The sequence below is a fragment of the Salarias fasciatus genome, unplaced genomic scaffold (assembly GCF_902148845.1).
Source record: "Salarias fasciatus unplaced genomic scaffold, fSalaFa1.1, whole genome shotgun sequence".
NCBI lineage: Eukaryota > Metazoa > Chordata > Actinopteri > Blenniiformes > Blenniidae > Salarias > Salarias fasciatus.
The window spans coordinates 347,027-358,245 of record NW_021941396.1 but is presented as its reverse complement, the minus strand read 5'-3'; positions in this window follow the sequence as shown (position 1 = coordinate 358,245).

Below are 11,219 nucleotides of genomic sequence, written 5' to 3'. Positions count from 1 at the left end.
AATCCAGCTATGAGCCCCGGGCGCAGAGCAGTCGTGTAGAACGCTCCTCTGTTGATCTTGTTGATCCCGTCACTAATCCTGCTCCCGGATTTTTACAAGTCAAGCATGGAGGTTTACCTAGGCTAACAGAGACTGTGTCTGTCCATAGTGCTCAAAGCAGTAGAAAAAAGTCAGTGGGTAAAAAGCTTAACATCTGTACAAGACAGAATAACTCTTCCAGTAGGAAATACATAAAATGTGGTCTACTAAACATTAGAGCAATCTCCACTAAATCTCTGTTAGTTAATGACCTTATCGGTGACAATAACATTGATCTCCTTGCTCTAACAGAAACTTGGCTTCAGCAAGATGACTATGTGTGGCTCAATGAATGTACCCCTCCAACCTATGTTAATTTCCAAACAGCTAGATCAACAGGTGGAGGTGGAGGTGTGGCAGTGATATCACACTCCAGTCTTCTTCTTAAACCCAAAACTAATGTTAAATTCAACTCTTTTGAAAGCTTAATACTAACGCTTACTTGTCCAAATGGGAAGAATCAAAAAGCTGTGCTATTAATTATTGTGTATCGACCTCCTGGTCCTTACTCTGACTTTTTAACTGAGTTCTCAGAGTTTTTAAGCAATATAGTATTGACTCATAACAAGATCCTTATAATAGGTGACTTTAACATCCATGTGGATGATTCTGGTGATAGTTTGAGTAATGCGTTTATTGCAGTATTAGATAGTATCGGTTTCACTCAAAATGTTGATGAATCCACTCATAGTCACAAGCACACCCTGGATCTGGTCTTAACATATGGGATAGAGGTCAGTGACCTAAATGTTCTCCCTCTGAACCCCATACTCTCAGACCATTTTTTAATTACTTTTCAGGTTTTGATTGAAGACTACTGTGCTCAAAAAGATAAAATTCAGCTGATACGGACATTATCTGAAAAAGCTGTGGCTCGGTACAAAGAATTGATCCAGCCTGCATTTGCTGCATTATCTTGTGAACTCACAGAAATGAGCTTATTGACCAGTGGTGATAATAGTGATCAGTTTGTTGACAGTGCTATGCACTCACTAAAATCTGCCCTTGACGTAGTGGCCCCGTTGCAGCTGAAAACCAATCGACCCAGGCGCGTTGCTCCATGGTTTAATTCTGAAACCCGTGTTCTCAAACAAAAAACTCGGCAATTAGAAAGACTGTGGCGTAAATCTAAATCAGAACAATCTCTGAAGGCCTGGAAATGTAGCTTGCTAAGCTATAAACAAACTCTTTTTAAAGCCAAGACATTATATTACTCTCGTTTAATAGAAATAAACAAAAATAACCCTCGGTTTCTATTCAACACTGTAGCCAGACTGACAACCAGTCATACTGTAGTGGAACCAGTAATCCCAGAATCTTTAAACTGCCATGACTTTCTTAAATTATTTAATGATAAAATCATAACCATCAGAGGTAAAATCAGTGAAGCGCTTTCCTCAGATCAAGCTCAGGGAATCCAGCCACTGCCTCCACCTGAAATACCTGAAATACTAGATAGTTTCTCATCAGTAAATGGGGCTGAGATTACTTCAATTGTAATGTCTTCTAAAACCTCAACCTGTCTCCTAGATCCAATTCCAACTAAGCTTTTCAAAGATATTATTCCAGTTATCTTAAATACGATCATAACTGTAATAAATACGTCTCTAGAAATTGGCTATGTGCCACAGTCATTTAAATTCGCAGTAATCAAACCACTGCTGAAAAAACCTAATCTTGATCCTGATATTCTAGCTAACTACAGACCGATATCAAATCTGCCTTTTATTTCAAAAGTCCTGGAAAAAGTTGTGGTTAAACAGCTTTGCCGCCACCTACAGGACAATAGTTTATTTGAGAAATTTCAGTCAGGATATAGAGCTTATCACAGCACTGAGACTGCGTTAGTTAAAGTCACTAATGACTTGCTATTGGCGGCTGACGCAGGTCTAGTCTCAGTCCTGGTTCTCCTAGACCTCAGTGCAGCTTTTGATACAATCGACCACAATATTCTCCTGCAGAGGTTAGAATGTGAGGTCGGCATCAGAGGAAAAGCCCTCTGCTGGTTCAAATCCTATTTATCTAATAGGTACCAATTTGTTCACGTTAACCAACAGTCCTCACCGTGCTCCCAGGTCAGTGATGGGGTTCCTCAAGGGTCCGTGCTCGGGCCAATTTTATTTCTGTTATATATGCTTCCTTTAGGGAACATAATTAGAAGTCACAATATCAATTTTCATTGCTATGCAGATGACACACAACTGTATTTATCTATGAAACCTGATCAAACTAATCAAATAGACAGACTCAGTGACTGTATCAGAGAAATTAAAACCTGGATGACTACGAACTATCTCCGTCTGAATCCTGGCAAAACAGAGGTCATTATACTAGGCCCCCATAAACTGAGAGAGTGTCTATCTGAACAGATTATCACCTTAGATAACGTCAGTGTATCCTCCTCCTCTACTGTCAGGAACCTCGGGGTCTTATTTGATCAGGATATCTCCTTTAAAGCACACATCAACCTGGCTTGTAAAACAGCATATTTCCACTTGCGCAACATAGCTAAAATAAGAAACATTCTACCTAGAAGCGATGCAGAAAAACTCATCCATGCATTTGTTTCTGCGAGATTGGACTACTGCAACTCCCTTCTCGCAGCCTGCCCAAAAAGTGTATTAAAAAAACTTTCAGTTGGTTCAAAATGTGGCCGCCAGATTATTAACTGGAACTAGAAGACGTGAACACATTACTCCCGTTCTAAAATCTCTTCACTGGCTTCCTGTCGAGTTTAGAGTTCGATTTAAAATCCTTCTCCTCACTTACAAAATCCTAAATGGGATGGCTCCAACCTATCTCCAAGATGCTTTAACGCCTTATCAACCAATCAGAGCACTCCGCTCTCAAAATGCAGGGTTACTGGTGACTCCTAGAGTCTCTAAATGGACACTAGGTGGAAGAGCCTTTAGCTATCAGGCACCGTTTTTATGGAACCAGCTTCCAAGTGGTGTCAAAGAGGCAGACACAGTCTCCACATTTAAGGTTAGGCTCAAGACGTTTCTCTTCGATGCAGCCTATGATCAGGTCAGCTAGGGACTCTAAACTAAACTAAACTAAACTAAACTAAACTAAACTAAACTAAACAAACAAACCAAACCAAACTACAGTAAACCAAACTAAACCAAACTAAACCAAACCAAACCAAACCAAACTAAACTAAACTAAACTAAACTAAACTAAACTAAACTAAACCAAATTACACTAAACAAAATTAAACTAAATTAAACTAAACTAAACTATACTAACTAAATACTAGTTTAAACAGTTAAGTATCCACAAAGCTGCCCTAGGAGCTAGAATGCTGTGGGAAGTACGGTGCACTGAGCCCTGTCCTCTAATGTCTGAATGTTCTTCCCTTTAGTCCCTTCATTGCTTTTCCCCTGCTGTCCCCCCCTTCGAGGGGGAGTCTTCTCCAGTTTCAGTTGCTGACTCCACTATTACGAGGGCCTACGAACAAGCTCCGTCCAGACCGGGAGGACACTCCTGTCGGTCCTGCCCGCGGACTGGCTTCGGTTCTACTTCTGGGATCCGTGGTTCCTGTGCTGGACCGTCCAACGGACTGTCCTCAACATAGTCCTAGGCTTTACTTCTTATTGTCTCATGCTAGCTGTTGCCAAAGCTTTCCGTCCCTGGGAGAGGGATCCCTCCATACTGTGGTTCTCCCCAAGATTTCTTCTTCTCCCACTGGGTTTTTGGAGTTTGTTCTTGCCGGATGTGAGGGTCTAAGGCGGTGGTTGCTTCGTTTTGTCTCGTTACTGTAAATATTGACATATTACCATTATTATTACCCCCGGTTCCTCTTCTCCACCTTCTACATTTTAACTGGCACTAATTTTAATAAAGCTTTTAAGGAGCCAACAGACGCTCTCTGTGAAGACTTTGCAGACCACTTCAGAACTAAAATCATGGACATCAGGTCTAGTCTTTTACCCCAACAGGTTTTATCAGTGAACACAGCTGAACCGTTGTCCATGCCTGAGGAAACACTGGACAGTTTTGACCTGGTTGATGCGAGGACTCTTGGTCGAGTTTTCTCCCAAGTAAAATCAACAACCTGCCTTTTAGATCCCATCCCCACACCACTTTTCAAATCACTTTATGGATTCCTTGAGGAACAGATTTTAAATATCATGAACAGCTCTCTTCAGACAGGTGTCTTCCCCACTGCCTTTAAAACGGCGGTGGTGAAGCCCCTTCTGAAGAAGAGCAATTTAGACCCCGATGTTTTTAATAACTACAGACCAGTATCCAACTTACCATTTTTAAGTAAAGTTTTAGAAAGACTGGTTTTTAACCAAGTCAATGACTTTTTAATGATTAATAACATTTTAGAAAGACATCAGTCTGGTTTTAGAGTGAACCACAGCACCGAGACGGCCCTTTTAAAGATTTTAAATGATATCAGGTGGAATTTAGATAATAAAAAGCTCACAGTGATGGTTCTACTGGACCTGAGTGCTGCATTTGATACAGTAGACCACCACATTTTAATAAATAGACTGAGTCACCTGGTGGGCCTCTCTGGTACTGTTCTGAACTGGTTCAGTTCTTTTCTCACAGATCGATGTTTTTATGTAAGTTTGGATACTTGTTCCTCAGGAACCCATGAAATTAGGTGTGGGGTTCCCCAAGGTTCAATTTTAGGTCCTATACTTTTTAATCTCTACATGCTTCCACTTGGGGACGTCATCAGGAGACACGGCATCAGTTTCCATAGTTACGCTGACGACACTCAGCTGTACATCGCCGTGTCTCCTGGTGACTCCGGGCCAATAGAAACCCTTTTTAACTGTATTTCAGACATCAAGTCATGGATGGCAGTGAATTTCCTACAGCTCAACCAGGACAAGACTGAGGTTTTAGTTATCGGTCCTGAAGGTCAGAGAGAGAAGATTTTACCAAAATTACGGGATTTTAAACCAGCACAATCAGTTAAGAACCTGGGCGTGATTTTTGACTCTGAGCTAAATTTTATTCCACACATAAAAAACATAACTAAGATTGGATTTTATCATCTTAAGAACATAGCTAGAGTCGCCCGTTTCTCTCTCAGGCCAGCACAGAGGTGCTAATGCATGCTTTTATCTCCTGTAGATTAGATTACTGTAATGCCTTGCTCTCTGGTCTTCCCAAAAAGAATATTTCAAACTTACAGCTATTACAAAACTCAGCCGCTCGCGTGCTGACGAGGACCAGGGGGCGGGCCCACATTACACCGGTTTTACAGTCGCTGCATTGGCTCCCTGTCCGCTTCAGGATCGATTTTAAGGTTCTCTTATTAGTTTTTAAATGTCTTAACGGCCTTGCGCCTTCTTATTTAGCTGATCTGTTTTTACCCTATCGACCCTCGCGGGCCCTGAGGTCCTCTGGCAGCGCCTTATTGTGTGTTCCTAAAGCCAGAACCAAGACTCATGGTGAGGCGGCTTTTGGCCATTATGGCCCCCGCCTGTGGAACAGCCTGCCAGAGAACCTCAGGACCGCAGAGACCGTTGATATTTTTAAAGGGAGGTTGAAAACACACCTTTTTAATCAGGCTTTTAACTGACCTTTTATAGTCCTCTTATTCCATTCTTATTATGTAATTTTATTCTATTTTATTATGCACATTCAACTTGTTTTACTTTTTTACTTTATAATCCTATCTTATTATCTTATTTTAATTTTGTGTCATATTTTATTATGTTTTAGCTGTTTAATTCCAGTGTTTCCTCAGGGGGGTCCTTCACACCGGGAGTTGGTGCTGGTCCAATGCTGGGGTTACTGTGCCCGGGTACTCTGGTCCTGGCTGGCCTGGGGGCTCCACACTTTGGTGTGCGAGTTCCCATGGTCTGTCGGGGTCGGGGGTCGGGCGCTGGAGCCCCAGTTTTAATTGACCCTCGACTTCCCTTGGTGTGGGGGGCCCCACTGGTGGCGTTTTCCCTAAGATGCTCAGTGCCATGCCATGTCTCCTCTGTTCTGTGCAAATTAATGGTAGAGTGTGAGTGTGAGTGTGAGTGTGAGTGTGAGTGTGAGTGTGAGGGTGAGTGTGTGTGTGGTGCATACTGTTTGATGGCGCGGTTTTTATTCTTTTTGTTTTTATGACTGTTTTTAATGTTCAGCACTTTGCGTTGTTTTTATTAATATGAAAAGTGCTATATAAATAAAATCTGATTTGATTTGATTTGATTTGATTATGCTTATTCACCGTTTTTACTTTTACCGACCAATGTAACATCTTGAAGCCCTCTGAGGCAGCTGTTGTTGTGATACTGGGCTGTACAAAAATAAATTGATTGATTGATTGATTGATTCTTCTGAGTGGGGGTGGGTGGGGGTGGGGTGGGGTTGTATTTAATCAACAAATAATCTGTACACACATATGCATACAATAAAGTCCTAAAGTCTTGAAAGGTACAAGACAGACAGTTTTTCATTTATTATTATATATCCATATTATTACGTGCATCTGAACCTGAACTGTGACACAAAGAAGCAGAAGTAAGCTTAATTCCTCTCAGACAGCCTGGGATGTGGAAGAGCAGCCAGGAAATAAAATGTATTTAATCACGTCAGTTTAGCAGTGAGCTTCACTGCAGTGCATTTGAAAATGAGGAGAGGTGTCATTTGATTGGGCAAATTACGCGAGGCTGGGTTAAACCCACTTTCTCTCCTCCTCTTGCCACCTGCGGCGCTGGGCGGGACGGCGGCGTGACTGCGCTGCTCTGCGCCTGTTCATGAAATTAGCAAAATGTTCTGGACACGCCCCGTTGACTTTCTTCGCCGAAGGCACACTTTGCGGTCTGCAGACAGTGGGCGGAGTCTAAGAAGGTAGGGCCGTGAGTCTTTTAGGCAGCGGGGCGTTGAAATGTCCCTCCTGCAGCTCTCTGAGCCCAGCTCTTCACTGATCCTGGTTCTGTGCTGCTGCTGTGTTGTTCAGTTAACAGGATATATTCGTGCATCAAACTAAAAAAAAAGAGAAAAAAAAGATTTTCCAGTCAGAAAACTCTGGTCCTGATATCACCAGACCGGCCTCGGGTTCTGCTGCAGGTTCCTGCTGTCGTGCTGCTGGCGGTGGGGGACCCTCCCATCCCGGCTGGCTGGGCTGCTCCTTGCTGTGGGGCAGGGCTGTCACATACGGTGGCCCTGAGGTGCAAAACACAACGCCAAATCAGAAAACACAACACAAAAACAGAAAACACAACACAAAAAGACAAAACACAACGCCAAATCAGAAAACACAACACAAAAACAGAAAACACAACACAAAAAGAGAAAACACAACGCCAAATCAGAAAACACAACACAAAAAGACAAAACACAACAGCAAAAGAGAAAACAACACAAAAACAGAAAACACAACGCCAAATCAGAAAACACAACACAAAAACAGAAAACACAACACAAAAAGACAAAACACAACGCCAAATCAGAAAACACAACACAAAAAGAGAAAACACAATGACAAAAGAGAAAACACGAATGCAAATAAGAAAACACAACACAAAAACAGAAAACACAACGGCAAATCAGAAAACACAACACAAAAAGAGAAAACACAACAGCAAAAGAGAAAACAACACAAAAACAGAAAACACAACGCCAAATCAGAAAACACAACACAAAAAGAGAAAACACAACAGCAAAAGAGAAAACACAACACAAAAAGAGAAAACACAACACAAAAACAGAAAACACAACGGCAAATCAGAAAACACAACACAAAAACAGAAAACACAACGCCAAATCAGAAAACACAACACAAAAAGAGAAAACACAACGGCAAAAGAGAAAACGGAAATCGGGTGACATCAGTCTTCTTCTTCTAATGATTTCCGGCAGGCTGTACGCTTGTTTAGCGCAATGCTGCCCCTTCAGGTTAAGTAGTGGGTGACATCGGTCGTCGCTGATTGGACGAAAGAACTGGTCCGTCCTTTGAACCGGAAAGAGTCACAGTTCGCCACTAATCCAATGCCTCGGATCCTTAAGATGCAATAAAAAACGCCTGTTTTTTTTAATAAAATGCCATAAAAAACGTGCGTTTTAAACCAGCAAGACGCGCGATTTTAACGGCGTTTTATAAGATGTTAATGAGCTCTGTGTAACCCTGGGTGAAAATCTCAAAATTCCCACTTTCTGCAAGTCCCTTGAATGCACCACACACACACCTCACAGGTCACATGTTTCCCATGACCAATCCAAGGTATTGGAGGGAAAGTTACCTGCGACCTCACTTCCTCTCCAGTCAGTTGTGTGGGGAGAGGAGCTGAGGGAGCAGCAGTGCACAGATCTCTGCCTGCCTGGAGCTTTGGATTGGGGGACTTTGTCAGGACATGTGCCTGTGTGAAGGGAATTGGCCAGGTGTCCTACTCTGAATTGAGTAGTGGATGGCGAGCCAGTGGTTCAGCGGCCAGGAGCCTGAAGAGACCCCCTCAGTTCCCAAATAAATTGTCGGGTAGGAGGCTGGTGCAGCCTGCTCTCTTGCCCCCACCTACTCACTCCTCCATTACACCACTTTCCCCAATATTCACATTCACTCTGGACATTTGCGCTTTCGCCAAACCCCACCACTGCAATAATTCATATATGGACAATTGGTGGTGAAAAATGGACCCCGAGTGAGAAGAAACCCGACACCTGCTGGACTCTGAATTTATTTTCTTTATTTTGAGTTACTTAGTTTGTTTGCTCGTTCACTGTAAATATTTTGGGTTGTTTGTTTAATAGTTCTGTTTTGTTGTCACATTTAATATATTATGCTTGCACTTAAACTTACCTGGTGTTGTGTTTTACTGTCCTCCGCCCTCCAGTAGTCGAACCCAGAATCTTTTGACTAGCCCGCTTAATATACTCACCTCAGTGGTGATAAATTATCATAACGTAACCGAAATATCTGTTACATCTGCCCTCTGAAAAACACAGCCAATAATTTTACTTTTTCTGAAGCCAATCAGCAGAGAGCACAGCGACGCCAAAACAATGGATCTAAGACATGGCCAGCTCCTCTGCTAGAATAAATGACTGAAATTCAGAGGGTTAAAATATCGATTTGCACGACTTATAATCACCATGGCTGAAAACGCTGTGCTGAAAACGTGTGCTTAGTACAAAAAAAAAAACAAACCAACCCTTGATCATCACATTTTCAAAATGTATTAAGTCCATATCTGTACATACTTCTATATATTATAGCTCCAGTTATATTTTAGTAGTAGTAGTGTTATATTGTAGATCTGTTGTATATCAAGTTCAATGTTTTCTTCTTTTTGATTTCAATTACTTATTCTTTATTTGCAAATGTCCTCATTTATTTGCACCAGTTTGTTCTACGAGCCTCCATAACTAAATGTCTTCATGGTGAGATAAATAGTCTCTTCTGTTCTTTATGAGGCACAGATCTGCTCATAACTGGGTAAAATTCGTAATTTTTTTTCTGACAGACAGAACAGTTTGCTGTTAAAGGTTTAGTTTCAAACCAGTCTTAGGAATTGTGCAGAGACTACATGCTTGTCACCATGAGGCCGGCTCAGAAGAAGAGCTGGTTGATGACAGGAGAATTGTTTTATAAGGCTGTATTTAGTGACAGTGTTGTTTAAAGCTGTAACAGGGTAATATTAAATCAGTACTGGCTTCTCCCTGCATGGAGATGATACTGGCTCCACCTCACCTTTGGCTCTTCAACTGCAGTCTGAAGTGTGTTTCCATAAAGCAGCCTGTTACTGTAACGTGTCGCATTGCAGAGTTGTCTGGATTGAAGTTCACGATAATCACCATGTAAAATATTCAAAACACCACCCTGTACATCCCTTACAAATGGAGTTATTTCATTTCCATTCAGCACCACGACTTAGAAAGAAATGCCAAATGCAAAAACACTGCTGTGCTTGTGTTGAGCAAGAACCAGTGAATTCAGACACATATGGGCGTGAAAATGGTTTTTATTGGAAAGGACATCAACACCACCAGTTGTTGAGTTACTCCTGTGGGTTCTCGGGGTCTGGACCAGCAGAGAGACCCGCTGCAGGGACATCTGAAGGCCTGGCTCTGCTGCTGCTGAGAGGCCACATCAGCCTGATTCAGCCTGATTCAGCCTCGCTGCCCTGCTTCATCTTCAAGGAGCTGCAGGTCCAGACGCCGCTCCTCCTGCTGCTCCTCCTGATGGACATGCCGTTCGTCACGCTGCAGCTCCCAGCTCACCTAAAGCCTGAATTTCTCTCAGGGACTTCGTCAGGTCTGGTTGGTGTTCCAGCCTCCTCCTGGGTAAAAAGCAAAGGGGGAAAGAGAGCAGTTCAGCAGACACTGCCACCCACACCCTGCCTCCACCCATCAGACCCTGTGGTGCAGCTGGTGGAGACGTTCCTGGACAGTAACATTGCTGGATGTAATTCCCAGGGTGTAAATGCAGAGTGTGGCCTATCAGCTGACTGCTCTGCTCTTCTGTAATGGATTCAATATGATCTATTGTCGTTTGTCCAGCAGTTTTTGCTACTTCACCAGTTTGTGTTCACTGTAACACTGGACGAGGAGAGCTGTTCAGCGTAAACATCCACAGTTCACAGAGCAACTGAAGCTGCAGAAACAGCAGCATAGATTTATTTCAGTACTCTGCATCAATAGTACTGCACACTGGGCCCTGGATCCAGCTGCAGCAGCAGTGGTGAACGTATCTTGATAGAATTCTACTTGATAGAATACCAGTATAGATGCTGAATCGTTTCCTGCATTATCTACAGCATGAACAAGGCTGCTGCTCACCTCCCAGCTGCTGGAGCTTCATAACACAGGAGAGTCCGGCTGGAGGTGGATGCTCCATCCTGACGACGCTACATCTCTCTCCTCCACCCCTGGGCCCAGAGGAGGACGACTCCTGTCCTCCTGCAGAAACGTTACACAAACCACATGCAACACCACAATGCTACATGGCTGGGTGCAAAGCTATCTAGCCTAGCTGCGTGCTAATGCTAACCAGCTAGCGCGCTGCGTGGATACACTTTTAAGACAAAAACCTCAGATTTCAGTGGTGGATAGCGGCATGGTAACACTGGTGGTTGTACAGTTCATTGTCTTAAAACTTACCATCAGCTCCATCTCAGCCGCCGTCCACACAGCCTCTCCTCCGTTTCTTGCATTTCGCCCGGTGCTGACCGGGTCTGGAGCCGACG